At 42.6% G+C, this 18,311-nt stretch overlaps 1 protein-coding gene and 1 long non-coding RNA gene across 5 annotated transcripts in view; one reads left to right on the top strand and one right to left on the bottom strand.

Annotated features, from left to right (window-relative positions):
* Positions 1–7,923, bottom strand: part of LOC133277352 (uncharacterized) — a 52,210-nt gene extending 44,287 nt beyond the window's left edge. The window contains exon 1 of one of the 2 annotated variants that reach the window (XR_009746166.1): positions 7,788–7,923. This is a non-coding gene — a long non-coding RNA (uncharacterized LOC133277352). The remainder of the gene's footprint in view (positions 1–7,787) is intronic. The other variant, XR_009746167.1, reaches the window with a different exon arrangement.
* ZNF536 (zinc finger protein 536) overlaps positions 7,422–18,311 on the top strand; it is a 348,533-nt gene continuing 337,643 nt past the window's right edge. For 2 of the 3 annotated variants that reach the window (XM_061469110.1, XM_061469113.1), the window contains exon 1: positions 7,965–8,099. The gene's annotated coding sequence lies outside the window, so the exon portion shown is untranslated. Of the gene's footprint in view, positions 7,480–7,964; positions 8,100–18,311 lie in introns of those variants that run through there. The other variant, XM_061469112.1, reaches the window with a different exon arrangement.

The raw sequence follows: 18,311 nt of genomic DNA on the forward strand, positions 1-18,311 counted from the left end.
GGACAACTTCCACTAGACCAGGTTGCTCAAAAAACGCGTATTACCTGGCCTGCTTCCACCCTGTTCACACTTTTTCTCCTCTGTGGAGTAAATATACGTAGCTAGAGGGACTGGTGAATGCTCAACAGAAAGCATGGTCCTTTCTCAGCTGTTCTGGTAGAGGAAGTTTTCAACCATCTGAAGGCAACTCCTACATTTTGGTGTTACTTCTCACTTGTTTAAGTGAAATGATTTACCTTGAAATTTCTCTGATTAAGTATAACTTCTTTCCAGAAAACAAGACTCAAATTTCGGATATAAAATTAATTATTATCTGGGAAAAAAAAAACAAAAACACCTTTTTGGTTAGGTGAGAAAATTGCAAATAAATATCCAAAGCCTTAAAGCCCTTTAAGTGCCACAGAAAGAAAGGAAATTATAAACACCAGTGGTGGTGTTCTTTGACATCACCTTTGATATTGTCAAGTGCATGTGGAACTTTCTACTTTAACCATTTCAAGTACTAGCTTTTAGGAGATCAGTTTTGCATTTGGTCAAAAAATCCTTAAAATTCTGTTTAAAATAATGTAAGCAAAAATAATTCTACTCTTTGCCTCCCTCTGCTGGCTGTGCAGACAGAGTTAATTAGCTGCATGTTGTGGGACCCTCTCATTCTAAGCTTGTATTTTGGTTATGGCAGTCTTCAGTTCAAGGTTAGATAGAAATAGGTGGGGAAATAGCAGCATATGAGCAGAATTACGGAAGCAGAGGAAATTCTGAAAAAAAAGACAAATCTTTATTTTTGAGGCTTTAAATTATTAGAAACATGTTTGTTATTAAAGAAGGTCCATTTAACCTCTCCTGAACTCATATTCTGGACTGGTTTAGGTGACGATAGGAGAGTTGTACACATTTTCTCTGAAGAAAGGCCAGGTGCTGAGGTATAGGAACAATATTTTGGCAGGAAAATGGCAAATCAAATCCAACTGTCCAAGAGGGCTGGATATGAGCAGGGCTGAACAAATCTTTGTGTGTACACACATCATTCAGGTGCTTTGCATTACACAGAGAGCTCTCCACTTCATCAGTTTTCAGATGTTCTGCTCTGCACTGGTGTCAGTCTGTATTGATGTATATTCTTCACACACATATCACAGCAGGCGCAGTCCTTTGTCCTGATCCTAGAGCCTCCGGAGCTCCCCAGCGATGTTGCCTAAATCACTTTCAAGTGTCCAGTCTTCTGGGAGGATGTGAGATAGTCCTCTCTGTTTTATTAGCTGGCTCAGAAAGCAACCCCGCAAGAAAATCTGAGGTGTGGTGCACTGCCAATGGGAGAGCATGGTCCCTATGCTCCATGCCAGCGAGCTGAAGCTGAAAGTGATGCTGCACTGTCACTGGAGCCTCCCCAAAGGCAAAGCTGGGGGACAGAGCAGGCAGAGCAGTGCCTCCCTCTGGGAAGTTACTTTTTCATGCACTCAGACGCCAGGTTTAGTACATTTTTTTGGTCCTGTGCCAGTGTATCTGGACATCCAGAGCAACCCTTTCAAGGGGCAGGTGTAATGGTAAAACTCGTGGCCAAGAGGGCAAAATGATCTAGAGAGAGAGGAGTGTGTTTTTCACTAAAGCTTGTTAGGGGAAAAGAATAAAAAATGGAGATAGAACTATTTTTTGAATTGATAAAAACAACTCTTGGAGGCAAAGCAACAACACTGAATCTCCATTCCATCTTTTCCAGGCATCTGTACCACACCATCCTTGTTTGGGTTGCACTGAACTTCATGTATCCCCAAGTCCCGTCTTAGCCACTCTTCCCTGCCCTTCCAATGCCTGAATGGGGGACCCCCCTGTGGCTTGGTGTGCCCAGCCAGGGTAGAATAGGAGATCCATTACAGCAATTGGTTGGTAATATCGGTGTTCATCAATAAGGAAAAGCAGTCTGAGCATTGGGGTGAGCTACAGGGTTATAATCATCAGAAGCCTGAGGACTGCCGTGATCTTTGGGACCATGATGGAAATAAATGGGAGAAGTTCAAGGAAAATGGTGAAAAGTGAATTTGTTAGGTTAGTTGAGTAAGAAGAAATGCATATCCAAAATTATTCCTGAATCTTATTTCAGAGGTAAGATCTCACCATCTCTTCTAAATAGCTCCTCAAGTGCTCTGACAGCCTGAGAATAGGTTATATGTGAATTTGCTCCAGGAGCTAGGTCAGTGATAATGCACTTTAAAGTTGAAGTTCAGCTATTATTTTGGATATTTTTCTCAGCACTCTCTCCTCTTGGTCAATCATATTTCCTACTGATTACAGCTGGGGAAGCAGACCTACTATACCAAGCCCACATAAATTTAAATGTTAAAGTTTAACTCCTGGAGTGACAGTTGTCTCCTGATCTTCTATACTGTGTTTGTTCTGGGACTGCAGCTTTCACTCCTGCTCTTTCAGAGGGCAGCTGAGCCCCTGTTGTGCTGAATGGGAGATGGTGACAGAAGAATGTCCTGCATGGGGTTATAAAAGCTGTGTCTTTATTCTGGAAGCAGAATTTGCTCGATTCCACTAGGTGGATCTACTGAGAACATTGTTCACTACTTAATGTAAAAAAAGTCTTTCGTTCTGTGGAAAAAAAAAAAAAGGAACCTTTCCTTTCTTACCCCTTTACTCAACATCTTATGTTCTATAGAAACAAAAAAGAGATCATTTTTATCCATAGAAAGCTCTAAAGCCATGTACTAGTCTGTCAGTCAGTACTTTGAAGGACTTCTTCTCTTCATTAAGGTCCTTTCCAACCCTAACTATTCTATGATTCTATGATTCCAGTTTTGCAAAGGAAAAGGGTCAGCAGTGCTGGTACTGTGAGAGGGGGATGCACCTCCACAATAGACTGGCTTTAGATGCTGCTTCCATGGCACACCTTCCTGCTGTCCATTCTGTGCTTTCTTTTGGATCCTTCCTTGGTGGCTGTTTTGATGAATTGGTGCAACGACTTCATCACAAAAACTGACCAGGGTAGACTCCTGGCCTTAGTATATGCATTCAGTTGACCCATGCAAGTTGTTTGAGATGTCAGGCTCAATGACAGTTGACTGCAATTGAGGATGCAGATTTATCTCCCCAGAAAAAAAAACAACACCTTTTTTGTTTTACAAATTCTGATTACCACTGAATCCCTGTGATGATTGTACATACAGTTTTTGCTGATCAGGTCTATTAAGAGATACTGACTTTGGCCATGGCCCTGGGAAACAGACAGCTTGTTCTCTAATGGGTTCTGCCTCTGGTCTGTTTTGAAAGCTGAGATCTCCAAGTCCTTTTTCTAGGAAGCTTTCTTACACAGTCTGTATGACTGAGAAAACTTCCATCCACCTTGTCAGTTTGCTGGGGTTCTGCCCAGGAAACCCTCATGTTTGTAACAGGCATTTTGGAAGGGGTTTCCCTTTTTCCTGTGAAAGTGTTTTATTTATGTCTTCTTGAACTGTGCTTCAGCGACTTCCTTGCTGGATGACTTGTGTTTTCACTGGCTCAGACTGCCATGCAGATCGCACCACCTGTTCCAGAGTTTGCTGAAACATTTACTGCAAGTTTTCTGAAATTGCTTATTTCAAGCCCCTGCTATCAGATGATTCCTTTTATGTGCTTTTCCTCATCAATAGACCTGACATTCTGCTCTTCCTCGGGAAAGAGACCCCCTCTTAAAGGGATGAAGCTTTCAGTGAGCTTCTGCAGCCTCTGTTAAAAGAGTCCACTTTGTTAAAAGAATGCCCAGTTGCTTATCATCTCTCTTTAGGAAGGAAATGCTGATCACACTTTTTAAGAACAAAGGCAAGATTATTCCTCAGTCCTCCCTCATAAAGCAAACCACTTATGAATATTTAAATATATAAAACAAAACTTTCTCCCTCTCCTTTTTCCCCCACTTGCCCCCATGTAAATTGCTGTATGACCACCTGTCTTTTCCTACTTTTCTGTGTAAAGCCTAGTAAAATAATCCTCCAGCCTGGGCTTTTCATTGGGCTCATCAAACTTGTGAGATTTGGGATTTTCTTTCCTCTTATTTATGTCTGCCCGAAATGAGATCTTCCAAAAGTCTGTCATCCTACAGAAGCAGAAATCACAGGGAAAGGTAACATTGCCTGTCCAAAGAATTCAGCTCTCATTTCTTTCAACCTACTTTTTGAGGTTTGACAAGTCTGCAGCTGATAGCTTCCACTCCCTGAGAAGGTGCCCACTGCTCTCTAAGGCAATGCGAGAACCTTCAGAGTAGGGCAAACCAGATACATTTCTTCTGCTCTCTCCTCTCTTTTCTATTGTTTTTGCCTAGTTTTAAAGAAGCAGCATATTCCTGCCTATTCATGGAGGAGGTGCAGAAGGGAATAGTCAACCAAAGAAGCTGGAGAAGTAGCTGGGGATGGTTGAGAAAACATGGAGGCTTTGAAGAGAAAAGACCTTTATCTGGGTGCAAGAGGAGGAGAAACGAACAGAAGTGAAAAGATGGGAAGGAGCAGAAAGGAATACTGAAGGGAACTACAAAACGCTGATGGTGTCTGGGAACATCAGGAATTCTAAAAGATGTTGGAGCAAAGGCTCTCTGAACTCATGCCTGAGGTCTCCTGTATCCCATCTAATGAGTACACATTGCTTAGGTACTGGAGTCTGTCAATGAGTCAGTTACGTTTGGCTCTTGTCTTTAGGATGTACTTAGCTCATGGTCCAGCATTATCTCTCTGCAGTCCACTCTGGAAAGGCTCAGCCATTCCAGACCAAATAATCATGTCTATGAGACCGTGGGGAAAAAAAATGTGAGTTTTGTTAACAGTCTTGTTAACAGCATCCTCCTCTGACAGCACCAGTGCCTGTCCATAGTATCCCACTCTTCCAGATTTTAAGAAGTCTTTGGTTGACATTTTCTTCCTGTAGAGTTGAGTTGATCCATCCAGATGACCCTCCAACTAACTGTGAAAAAAGATAGAACAGATTGGACATTCACCAGTGGTGGACCACAACTCTGTCCTCAGTTTAGCAAGGGTTTAGAACTTAATCCCAGTTTCCTGGGAGATAGTTCTTAATCTCTCTTCACTTTAAAGTTTCTGGAGGGAAATTCCTGTTCTCTCCAGACCAGAAAAAGGAGAAGAAATACTTCAATTTTGGCAAGGATCAGGGTCAAAACCCTCATGTTCACGCTTTGTTTTCACTCTATTCGTTGTCTTTAAATAAGCATCATGCACTTACACCAGAGGAACAGGAAATCCCAGTTAGATGTCCAAAGCTCCTTTGCTGTTGGTTGTTGTTTCACCTCTCTCCAGTCGATATCTTTATCTTTGCCTCAGGAAGAAGAGCCATGAGGTTTTCCTGAACTCTGGCTATCCTGTAACTCTTTCTGCAGTGCTCTGCAGTCTCCTGCCCTCCAGCAATTATAGGTGCTGGATTTGGCCTCTGCCTCTGAAGCACCGTTGCCTCCTGCACGGTTTATATTTGAAGCCCCATGTATGGAAATCCAAAGGTGAAATCTGATATTGAAAAAGAAAGGTATAGCTTATTCTTCTATAAGGCTGCTAATAATGTTCAGCCTTGACAGGGTTAAAAGGCAACATCCATTTCCCCATTATCTTGTTTAAAAAGTGCCTTTTTTAAAGTCCATATGGCGACTTCCTTTCGACCTGCTTTCCCATCCTCGTCTCTTTGTCAGGGCTGTCACTTATAAAGAATCACTTGACTTACAATAACAAGTTCAAAAGAAGACAGAATATAATCAGTTGATCCACGAAGAATTGAAATAAAGAACACCCCCACTGCTCCAGTTATCATTCCCATAGAGATAGTGATATTATTGATGTGATTGCTATGCTAATTTCTATAGAAAAAAAACTTGTATTTTGGAATTTGTTCAAAGAGAATTTCAGACACATCAAATTGGAAAATGTAGAGTGAATTCCTAAACTTTTTCCTATAGGCATGGGAATCTTTTTTCTCTTTCAAAAAAAAGAAAAAAAAAAGAATAGCTCTGAACAACTATTTATAAACTTCACTTTGAAAAATCAATTGGAAAAATCTTGCTAATTTTTGAGTTATTGCAGAAAGTTAATTCACTGCAGTTCCAGGAACAAAAAAAAACACCCAGAAGTCCTGTGGGTCCTATGGTACCTTTTGGGTTATTACTATCACCCCCACAACCTGCAGAAGTGGGATTGGACCACAGAGTCCAGAAACAGAGACTAGGGATTATAAAAGATGGGCACATTTAAGTCCAGTGTTTAGGAAGAGCTAATTAATCTATCCCACTTCCCCTGCAATTCCATAGTCCCTCTGGGAATTGCACAAACATAAACTTTTTTTTTTTCTTCTTCTTCTTTTTCTTTTTTCTTTTTTTTTTTTTTTGCTCCATCGGACTTCTATTTTAACTGGAAGGTTTCAGCGTGTGATGTTATGCTTTTTATGTAGTAAACTGATTTAAAATGTATGCCAGTCATCTTCAGGGAACTCATTTCAGTCAAGATGAAACTAGTCTTACCTGAATCAATGTTTTAAGTGTCCCTGTGGCTCGGCATTTTGAATAATCAATCTGTCTCCATCGTTTCTTAATCATGCGCATCACAGTCTTTTTTATTTGTCAACCCTTTCGGATTCTGGCTTTTTGTTATTAACATGCCCCTAATGTCACATGCAAGCCTTTTCTTTAAAACAAGCTGCTCATTGGTGTATTTTGATACTTTTTATTATTACTAAATCTTTTTTTCCCATAATTACACCACAATCATTATATAATCCCATAACAAAGACTCTATTGAGGCACCATGCTTTTGTCAACTATGGGACACAGAATCCATAATTGCATTATTCAGCTTCTCCCCCCCTTCCCCCCCCCCCCCCCCCCCACCCGCCCGCTCCTGCTTTGTAGAAACACAACCTATTTCACCAGTCACATTTGCACCTTGTTTGCTCGGTTATATATTATTTACTAAATCGTTGCCCTGCGGATAAACCTTGTAAAGTTGCTTTAAAAAAGTTATTTGTTTGATAATTAAGTCCTGAAAACCCATCGTTTAATGATTATTCCGAACCCATAAGGCAGAGAACCTCCATGACGTTTTTCCCTAAGTTTAATTACCGTATGCTAATTTCCTTGCCTACTACGTGATTAATTAAAATCATATTTTCATAATCATTTGGCACTAGTATTGTTTTAGAATTATCATGATCCCCTAAATAGTGTATGTAAATAAAGTCGGCTCTAATGGAAAGAATCAAAATGCAACGCTGAGGACCTTTATGTGTTTGTGTGCATGCGATTGGCAACATAACTGGCTTATTTACATTAAATACGCCACAAGGTTACAGTGCAGATCAACGTCACTTTATCGCTGATTACTTCTCTTAAACGCCGGAGCGGTGACTGATGCTCCGGTCCCCCCGGCCGCCGCCGCTTCTCCGGGAGTTTTTTCCTGCCCCCCCCCACCCCCACCCCCCCGTTTTTTCGGAGGAGCAGACTTTGCATACTTTCGGGAGCAGGTAAGAAGGGCGCTTTGTGGAGCGCGGGGGGCTGCGCGGGGGTTGCGCGGGGGCTGCGCGGGCTCCTCAGGGGTGTTTACACGGGCTCAAGGTCACGACCAAGCTGCGCCGGGTTAAATGGTTTCTTAGTTGCGAGACGGGGAGGGGAAAAAAATGGACGATCACAGCCCATTCTTTGTAGATTATTATATCAAGGGTTGAGCTTTTGGCTCATCAAAGCTAAATGCCGCAAGACCTATCTAGTTGCTGTGAATTATGCCAAGACGACAATGGAGTGCTTTTTTAATGGTACAATGCATTTCACCTACCAGATAGGGGGAGTCCACGCTGAGAGACGGGGATGTCTTGTGATGTTGGGCGATCGGTATCAATGAAGGGGGTTATTCTGCAAAGAGGCAGATTAAAATAAAGCGCTCTGTGCTCGGGATGTGCGGGAAGCAGTTGGGAGGGCTGCCCGGGGCGGGCGGCCGCGGCAGCCCCGCGCCGCACTTTTCCCCCTCCGCACCAGAAAATGATCAAGTCAATCATGTGGACATGCTTCATTATTCATTGAACACAATCTTTTACAACGCTCCGTTTACGTGCAGGAGTTTCTTCTACGCTTTGCTTTAAATTTTAAGGTAAGAAAGACAAAGGTAAAAAGGGGGGTTTTGAGGAGCCGGGAGCCGTCAAAGAGGGTCCAAAGTCAGTCCGGAGTCTTTTAGGGGGGTTTATTTCTTTTTAATCATCGCAACGGGGCCTGCGTTTTCCACCGTGATTAAAAAAATACAGTATAATTAAATATCCATAGCAGTGACGTTTGCAAGCAGGGCTGTCAGGGGAGAAGCAGAAAATAATGAAAGGAGCGGAGAAGCCATTGAATGGCGCTGTAGAACTTAGCCTGGAGAAAAACCGGCGCTTTCCCTCCTTCTCGCTCGGTTCTTTTATAAACCGTTACTTTACAAAAAAAGGAGCGGGCGCGCGGGCGAGGAGAGGCGGCGGCGGCAGCGGCGGCAGCGGCGGGGCAGGTTCTGCCCGCCCGGGGGGCCCGGCCCGCACCCACCCTGCCCGCAACTTGCCCACAAACTTTTTGTTTTTAAGCGTTGCTGCGGAGCAAACTTTGCCGAAGTGACTTTAACCCACCCCATCCCCCCCCCCCCCCATCCCATCCCATCCCACCCCATCCCATCTCATCCCATCCCATCCCATCCCTCCTTCCTTAGGATCCAGGCTAATCGCGGTGTAATTTATAAACTCCCCCCCCCCTTTCTTTTTTTTAATTTTTTTTTTTTAAATCAAAGTTAGCTGATGCATACCATGTGTCAAACTTGTGAGATTCAAGTGCCTAAGAGACCTGCCATTTTGTGCTCTAATCGACCTCTTATGAATAGGAGCCGTACATAATGCTGCGAGGAGCGTTGTGACATTCAAGTAGGCACTAAATGTCAGGCCAGGTCTCAGCCCTTCGCGGGGGGAGCGGGAGGCACCTGCCAGCGCCGCCGGGGCTTTGTCAACGACCGCAGAAAGTAACAGGTTAGGGAGGAAACTTAAACGGCAATCCCGGGGGTGATGGTGGTGGGGGGGATCATCACCTCCCGGCGGCGCGGAGGGCCGCGGGGCTGCGCGGAGCGGCGGGGGGGGAGAACCGGGATTACGGGAGGGGGGTGTGAGGGTTGGAAGGAGAGATTCTTTGATGCTGTGTAGGAAAGAATCCAGATTTTAATGCGCCCATCTGTTGCAGTTTTGCAAATAATTACTATAAGGGAGGGGTTGGGGGGGGGGGAGAGAGAGAGAGAGCGCGGTGCCGCTTGTGAACTTTAACGCAAAATAAAAGGTCGCGAAGATTTATGCTTCCCCCCCCTCCCTTTTTTTTTTTTCTTTTTTTTTTTGTTGGTTTTTATTATTTTTCCCCCGGAGGCTCGCCCTGGCTCCATCCGAAAAGTTAGTTGCGGCCGTCCTCCACCTTGGCGGCGCGGCCAGGACCACGTTCCGCCTGCGCGGAACCCCCTGCGGGTCTCGGGTGAGGGTGCCCGGGGAGGGTCCGCAGCCTGCGCGGCCGCGGGCATTGTTCCTTGGGGCGTGCGGCGAATGGGGCCGTGCCCGGTACCGCGCCGAGGCGGCGGCGGTGCGCGAAGCGGTGCGGTACGGAGCGGGGCAGGGGCGGGTAGGGCTGCCTGCGGCGGGAGCGCTGCGCGGGGCTGTGCGGGGCTGTGCACCCCCTTGCCCCCCCCCCCCTCCCCGTGCAGTTTAAACTGAATCCAACAGGGGCCGTGTTTGCTGAGCTGATGTGGCCGGTGGATACAGATAGCAGCGGCGAGCCGCCCCGCTTCTGGGGAAAAAGACTATTTTAAGTGTCATAATTAAGTTTAGAAGCCTTGTTTGGGCTCATTCACTGCTCGAAATAAAAAAGACTGGCTGCTTTTAGACCCTTTATGAAGGGCTTGGCTAAGCGCCTCTGCACGTTCGCTTGGAGAAGAATGTTTTCTTTTCTAGTTTAATATTAGAAACTATATTTTTACTTGTTTAAACCGGATTTGATTATTCCTGTGGAGATTTTGTTCTTACTCCCCCCCCCCCCCCATCACTCCAATCTTTGTTCATTGTTCATTGACTGTGGAAGGCTGCTTAAATGTACGGAGAGAAGGGGGAGGCCCCCTTGCTGGTTTGATGTTGAAATAGTAAACCTGAATGGGGAGGGTGGCTGGAAAAGTGGACATTGCAGCTTTAATTAACTTCAAGATGGTTCAGCGAGGACCAGAGCGTAGTAGTGACGTTGCTTCATAAATCTGTCCAGTACAGTGCGTTGCATTGAACTATTACAGTATCACCGTCATATTGAATATTCACTACCTATCCGGCAGATTTGCATAATTGGATCTTTTTTAAATGAAACTTGTTTGCAAAAAAAACCAAACAAAGCCAAAAAACACCAAAAGCCCAAGTGAAAACTGCGGCGATCTGCATGATTGTAAAGGGTTCAAACATATCCGAAAAGTAAGTGACCTGCGTAAGAACATCAATAGGTTAAGTGCAAATAAGATGAGAAGTGCTTCTGAAAGCTGTACATTCCCTACGTGGTCTCTTGGGTTATTTCTCAATAGCGGGATTTTTTTGTAGCCTCAGGGATTTTAGGTTTTCTGTCTGCTTTCATAACTTTTTCCCTCACAGTTCTGATACAAGGTGAGGCTTTTGTAGTGTGCTTGGGTACCTGTAGTGATATTTTTTAACAGAAATAGACGAACAGTTTGTAATTCGTGCTGCTTGAGTTGTATAATTACAGCTGCTGTGGAAGGGAAATGTGTATTGCTGCTGTGTTTCTGATTCTCGAATAGATCATCACTAAATACTTCAGAATATTCAAAGGCTCTGTGTGTGTGTGTTTGTGTTTGCTTGAAAATCGACCTGGTTAACTGAGCTGTTACTTCTTAAATCCTAGAGGCAACTAGTTTTTTAATGCGTGTGTCCCCCCCGTTTGACGGGGGATGAAGATGACTGAAGTAATTAAAAATGCCAGGCATTTTTAGAGTGAATTTGTAGGTTGTATGTAAAAGCCACCCCCTCCTAACGGAGTGGCTGCCTTACGACCGGGCAGGTTTAGAAGTATTTTGTGAAATCAGATGGTGGCATTTGGGATGCTAAGAGGACGAAGTTGCGGAGCGCGGGGTGGGGGGGGGGGTGTGGGGGTGGGGGGGGGGGGGCTGTTGGCGTTGCCTCCTGGGGAACGGGAGCCGTGGTCTATGGGAATGGGAAGGGCAGCTACGGTCCATGGGAATGGGAAGGGGTGCCGCATCCATGGGAAGGAAGGAGAGCGGCGGCTGGTGGGGCCAGAGGCACAGGAGGTCCGTGTGCGGCCCAAGGCTCCCCCCGCGCTGAAGGCTGCCTTAGTTATGATGTCATGCTGATAGGGGAGAGCAAATGTCTCCTGATTCTACCATTAACCGCCTGGCTGATTTGCCTGATAATGATAGCATTGACGTCCTGCTCCTTGACAAATGCAAGCCCTGCGAACCCTATGAATTAACTTTTTTCCCATAGAGCAGAGCTAGCTGGCTTTACGACTCATGAATGTAGGAACACCTCGTTGACAGATTACTTTGAACCTTCTTGTTTCTGCAACAAAACCTCTTCCCTAAATACCCCTTCTGCCGGGCTGTGAGGAGAGCCCTGCACAGTTTGGGCCTGAGCTGCAGAGCTGCTGAGTACTCACCTCTTCCACTGACTTCCAATGGAGTTGTGGGTGCTCAGCAGCTTTGCAGATCAGTCCCCGTGTTCAGTCAGCAGCTGATACACTTTTATCTGTTGCTTGCTTGCTGCTTTTTTTTTTATTTTATTTTTGGACAGCAAAATAGGGATCTATGATTTCTGGTCATTATAAAAATATTTGTAAATAGCTTGAGTTGTTGTCCTACTCTGCTCTGTTTTCCCCTCTTTGATATCTTTGTTGTTTTGGGTTTTTTTTAATTTCATTTTTAATTCATCTTCTAGTGGATGTGCTGTTAATCTTCTGAAGAAAAGAATCACAAATGAGTTGTTTAAAGTTTTCAGAATGTTGTAGAAAGAAAAGGTCTCCAGTTTGGTAACAAGTGCCTGGAGAATCGATTGCTGTTTCAGAACGTGCACTAGAAGAGCCTTGGTACAGTTGCTAACCCTGCGACTGGGTGCACTTTCTCATATCTGCACTGGCTTCAGAGTTTGCTTGTGACTTTGAATTTCTATCACTGCAGGTAAATGAGCTTTAATATGATTTTTTTTTTTTTTTAAGTGCCAGTGGCTTAATCTTTGTTTTCATTTGCTGCTCAAACGATGACAATTAACAACTGCAACTGTAAAAAAAGGTTAGTCTCTCTATTACGTTTGCAGGCAATGTGTCTAAAATATTTGCATGCTAAAGCTGTGTTTTGCAGATGAGTTCCTGAAGATAACAAGTTGCTATGATGGAAATACTGTATTAAACCACTTTTAATAAATTGACTATGACTTTATCAATTGAAAAGAAAAAGGAATTGTTCTGTGGGTTTTTCAACTTTGGAACGTATTTCAGCTTTAATGCTCAGCAAGTTGTCTTGCACTAGCTTCACTGTATACTTTTGCATAATGAAGAGGCTGATTGTCACATTTCTGCCTATGCTGGGGCCAATAACCCAACCCAGTCATTATCAGAAGAGAGTAGCCCGTGAGTTGCAACTTCAGTACCACTGTTTTGCGTGCAGCAATGAAGACAGTGCTGAGATCAGAAACTGTGATCTCCAGCACAGAAAGCTGACACATGGGGTTGTTTATCCACCATAGGAGCCTTAGGTGACCAAAGAGATTTGCATTAGAACAGCCGGAGAAAATCCACTAGTCCATTAATGTGAGCTGCGCTTGTTCCCTGGGAAGCACAAGTTTCATCAAGTGTAGGAAAATCAGTAGAAGTAATTTTTCCAAATGTTGATTTTTTGCTTAAAGTCGACTTTGAATTGCACAGGTGTTTGTAGAGTGCTTTGACTTCAAGGAAAAAAAAAAGGCACTAAAAAAGTGCACGGATTTTTATGAACTTAGAAAAGAAAACCACAAATATATTTATTTTTCTGGCTTGAATAAGGACAATTAAAGCTTTATACTGTCTTCTGGTTTAGTGTATTTTAATAAAATTTGTAAATAAATTTAAAGTTTAATCTCTGAATTTCTCTCAGATACCTGAATACATGTACATCGGCTCTTCAAAATGCTGAAAGCAGTACTGTCTTGAAAAGCCATTTTTCTGTCCTCTCTTTCAAAACTTACATTTTCAGAGGTACAAGCAATTTGGGTTCAGGGGAGGAGAACATATATGAAAAAATAAAATACATATTCTTTCTTTTATAGAAACATGAATAAACTTATTTCTGGCAACTGTAGATGGAAATCCAAATTTCTTCAGTGAAGACTCTCCAGGCACAGATGTTTGCAGAAGAGGGAAACGGGATGAGCTACTGAAAGAAAATATGTAAAAGGAAAATAATTCTGAGATGCTTAATTGGATGATCATAGGGTTATTGTACAGACGGGCAGTTCTAGCTTCCAGTTGTGAGGCCGAATAAGGAGTATGAACTTTTTATGGACAAGCCACTGATCAGAATCTGAACTTGGATAAAGACAAGTGAAAACTGTAACCATCTGATGGATATTTGTTGCTTAACGTGAAATAACTGAGCAGAGTCTGTCTAGATCTGAGTGGATCACAGTAACTGCTGTGACATTTTCACTCCTACTGGCAGGTTAAGCAGTGAAGCCAAGCACTGCGTGAGGGATTTGAAGCATCTTTTCAGAGGTAGCAGAGATCCAGATCAGGAAAGAAATAGGGTAGCAAGGGGGGATGTGGGTTGCCTTTGCTCAACTGCACCAATGCACCACACACTCAACTGCACAACTGCACCACAAGCTCCCAGAGGGAAGATTCTTCCAGTATCATGAATTTGGTACTTTTCCGTTATATTTAAATTTGGTGTTGGTTTCAGGTGCGTCTTTCTAGATAACAAGATGCATCAAAAAAAGCAAAAGAACTATAGAGGAGTAATTATAATTAGCCTAGTTGTCTGTGTTTCTTAAAATTTGCAAGATGGGGCCTTGAAAGTATTTTGAAGTTGCTATTTTTTTACAGGTCTTAATCTAAATATTTCATGTGAGATTGTTTTCTAAAGAGATGGGTTAATCAGGTCGAGTTGAAGTATATTAAAGACAAACAATTTTGTTATAATCTGACCGTCCTTTAAACACAGAAGAAAAAAAAAGAGCTGAATTAGCCACAATAGCCTTTCCCCATTGCACTACAGTATTTGAAACATGTACAACCAAAAGCAAAATTAGGTAGTTCCTTACAAGTATATGTGATGTTATGAAGAAAGTAATGCCGCCTATCATGGTAGGACATTAACAGAGTTCTGCAGATAGCCTGGCCTGAAAATAGCAATGGTGGCTTCAGCAGCGCTCTCAGTGTGGGACAAGCAACAGATCTAGCTTCTTCAAACCAGCTGTTCAGTTTTGATGTGTTAAACTGTCCAGCTGTGGGCATCTTGGACTTCTAGAGGGAGCTAATGCTTGCTGGGAGTGTGGAAGTCAGTGAAAATCAGGTTGGGGTTATCCCAAGTGGTCTGCTTGTAGTGACAGGGAAAGGATGAGTGGGAAAGCTTTTGTTGGGCAGAAGCAAGAGGTACTGAGGAAAAAGGAGGGTAAGGAGCTGACTTTCACCTTGTAACCTGTGTAGGAGTACAGGGGAGGTTGACTGCAGTGGGCAGTCGGGATGTCCTAAGAGCATTCCTTGCCATCAGCCTCAAATGGGAATCATGGTGCAAAGGGGTAAATGGCAGTCCTGACTCTTACATAAATTTGTTTCATCCTTAATGCTAATTTCACTGTAGTTTCTTTTCTGTTTTGTTCTAGTTTGGTTTTGCTTGTTTTCTTGTTTTGTTTTGTTTTGTTTTTTTTTTTGTTTGGTTTGGTTTAGTTTGGTTTGGTTTTGGGTTTTTGTCTTTGTTCTTTCTTAACTGTGATAAGTCCTGTTACAAACTTTCCTCCTTTTTTATGTCTTTAGGATATTCTGCCGCAGTTGCTGTGGTTCTTTGTGAGGAGGATGGGAGCCCTGTCGAGCTCTTCAGTGCTACAAAGGGGTTACTATCAAGCACTACAACTTACTCAGTCACAACGACTATGTGTGTTGCTTCCTCTGTAGTCCTGGCCCCTGCTGATCTGGGAATTAGCCCCAGTAACCCATGTGATAGAAGCAGGTTGCCAGGTTTGCCTTACATTTATTTTTCTAAATGGTAGCATATTGTATTAATGTTGTTTTATTTCACTTTCATAAGTTAGTCTCCATAGATTTCTGCAGACATTATTACCATCAATCTTGTCATTGGAATATCAATGGTAGATAGAGATAGATATAAATAGATCCCTTTAATCTAAAATTTAGAAAAGCATGGGTAAATAGGAAACTCAGGCAGAATTACTTCATGCAAAGGACAATAAACATATGGAAAAAATTACCAGCAAGGAAAGAATAAATGAGTTCAAGGGAAGCCTAGGTTTGTTTCTGGAGAAAGAGCATGTGAGAGTTAGGGTGAAGAAAGCACGGAGGTGTAAAGTCAGGTTTCTATTAACAAAGGCTAACATGGTGGGCTGGATGTTCCTTCCTTAATATTTCTCGATAGCTCTGTATGGATGGGTTACATTTTGGTTTTGTGTGTGTTTAACATTGGCTCTCTAGGTCTACATGTGATTTTTCTCACGGGTCCACAGAAATACTAAAGCATAGGGCAATGCAACATCTTGGTTTTGATACCAGTTTTACTGAAGGGAGTGCTGTGACAGTGAAGGTTTGATTGAGTGAATTTGGGAGAATATTCCCTTCTCCAGTGTTAGTTTATAATTGACAGGAGAAGCAGAAGCTGCCTTCTATTCTAGTGCTTGAGTGGCCAAGGATTTTTGATAGGTGTTTACCCTGGTTCAACCATATCTATTGGTGCTGGAACAGGTCTGAAAAAACTCTGCATCTGGACACTCTCTCTCTCTTTCCCTTTTTCTCTCTTTCTCTCTTTCTTTCTCTCTTTCTCTCTTTCTCTCTCCTTATTTACGTATTTTTCTTTTTATTTTCATTTCTCAAGGGTTTGCATGAACATTTTCATGCAAACCTCTTAAGTTTTTTGAATGTTGAGGTTCGACTTAATGTTGTCAAGCAGCACTAGTTTTGAAACTTCTGCTACAAGTAGTTTTTCATCAAACCTTTGTTTTATCCAGATGTGTCCCATGCTTTTTGATGAAAATGATGGGTCTCTCTTTTCAGAGGAAAGTACATGGAATTTAGTGAAATTTTGGTTGATTTTGATATGATTTCTAGGGTCCAATTCTGCTCTTCTTATTGGGGTATGACTGAGTCAGTAGGTACAACTACCCTTCCATACCAGGTGAGTTATCTGATTCCTAGTTTCATCTGCAACTACAGTTTGTAAGCTCAGTGCAAAGCCTGATGCTCTCAAAAAGAGATCCTGATTAAACTTTTTCATGTGTCAGTACTTCAATTACAAAAAGAAATCCAACCTTTTGAGTTTCAAAAATGCAAAGGTTACAGGCTACCCAAAACTGAAATATATAATAAAGTGTTTATTACCTTTTAAGGTATCTGTTCTTCACTGATTCTTTGAGATTTTGCCATAAGAACATAATTGCTCTTAGGGCTAATAAAATAACTAATAGAAGATAACCCAGCATCTTTATTGGTGCCATAATACTAGCTAACAAAACTCTCCCGCTCTAACTAATCCCTTCTTTGGATTTTACCATAAAATTGCCTCTAAAATGTCTCAGTTATTTTAAATATTCTGGATTGTGTTAAAGAACAAATGCTTAAGCATCTTTCCTTTGTTTGACTACAGGAAGCCATACGGATGTGTATGTGATAAATTAACATACTGTTAGGTAAATGAGCAGTAGGAAATCCACAACCACTTCTGGATTAGAATTTCAATTTATTGCTTGTTTTGATAGTGTCTTTGGCATGCTAGGTGCTTTCCAAATATAGAAGTATAGTTTCTGGCCAGAACTAGCTGCAATTTTCTTACTGTAGTTGAAAAATGCCAGTTCATTAGTTCACATCAACATTGCTGCATCTTTGAAGCATTTCTCAGGTCCACAATTGAATTTCTGCTCAAAATGAAAGAGTTGCATCTCTGCACTTCATTATGGACTGGTGATTATGAAATGCACCTGGGTAACTGGAGAGCTGAGTTCAGATCCTTCCTCTGGTAACTGATTTGAATCAGCGTCTTCAAATAAGTTTCTTACATTCCAGGTTAGCCTAATAACCACACTTTGGCTCCTCCAGGGTAAACATTTTTAAGTTCCTGCTTAAGGCTGTTCCAATTTAAATAATAATTGAATTGTTCAGTGAGTGAGAAGAGAACTGACTCTTGTCTTGGGCACTCAAGTGTGGTGTGAGAGACTGGGTCCAAATTTGATTCTGTTGTAGAGTCCTGTACTCTTTGCTCCCGAGTACGACATGGTGAGAGCATTCATGTCCTTAATGTTGCCTTGCCTGCTTTCCCTTTTGAAAAGTTGCAAAAGGTGTTGAATTAGTCCCAGTGGGGAGCAAGAGAAAATTCTGAAATCTTTATATTTGTGGCATGGGAAAACTGTTTCTTATTCGAACTGTCACTTTTCTCATAAAATTCACAATCCAATTATTGTGAAAGTCAGTTGGTGATGTGGTGCATGTGATGATCCAAAGAATTTTCATCTCAAAATGGAGTTTTGTTGCCATTATTTTGTTCAGTGGATTATCTGCTTGAACAAAACTGATTAACTGATTCCTGCAGCTCCCTGAGCATTGGGTGTTTAGCTGTAGGTGGTGCAGTGGGTGCAGGGTTAGTCCCATCTACTGCAGGAGCCTGGAAGCAGGTTATAGCACAGAGCTCGAGGATGGCATTCTATCTGATAGTACTGTGAGGTGGAGAGAAATGCCCTGCGAATGCCAGAAAATGCTTTAGAGATGCAGGGGTTGCTGTGCTGTTAGTGTTCCTTCCCCCATGAAAAGTCACATGAGATGTAAAAGACCTATGGAACTGGCAGGAGTTCCTAAACAGGAGCGGAAAAAAGTCTTAGTCTGTAGAAGGGGTATCCACAAATGGAGGAAGCCCTTCTTTGCTTAGAGATACAAATACTCATTTTGATAGCTTCTGTCTTCTCTGTCTTTCATTCTTAACTTCTCTGGCAGCACAATTCTGGCAGATCCCATGCTGTATTGGTTGGTTCCCCTTCTGGCGGCTCTGCAGTGATGGTGGATGGGAGCCAAGGGAATAAATATAGCTCCGAGTTCCAGTAGTAACCCCCTGCCAGACTTC

The sequence above is a fragment of the Pezoporus flaviventris genome, unplaced genomic scaffold, assembly GCF_033815535.1.
Source record: "Pezoporus flaviventris isolate CSIRO_AGI_PZ_B2104156 unplaced genomic scaffold, CSIRO_AGI_Pfla_v1 ptg000054l, whole genome shotgun sequence".
Lineage (NCBI taxonomy): Eukaryota > Metazoa > Chordata > Aves > Psittaciformes > Psittacidae > Pezoporus > Pezoporus flaviventris.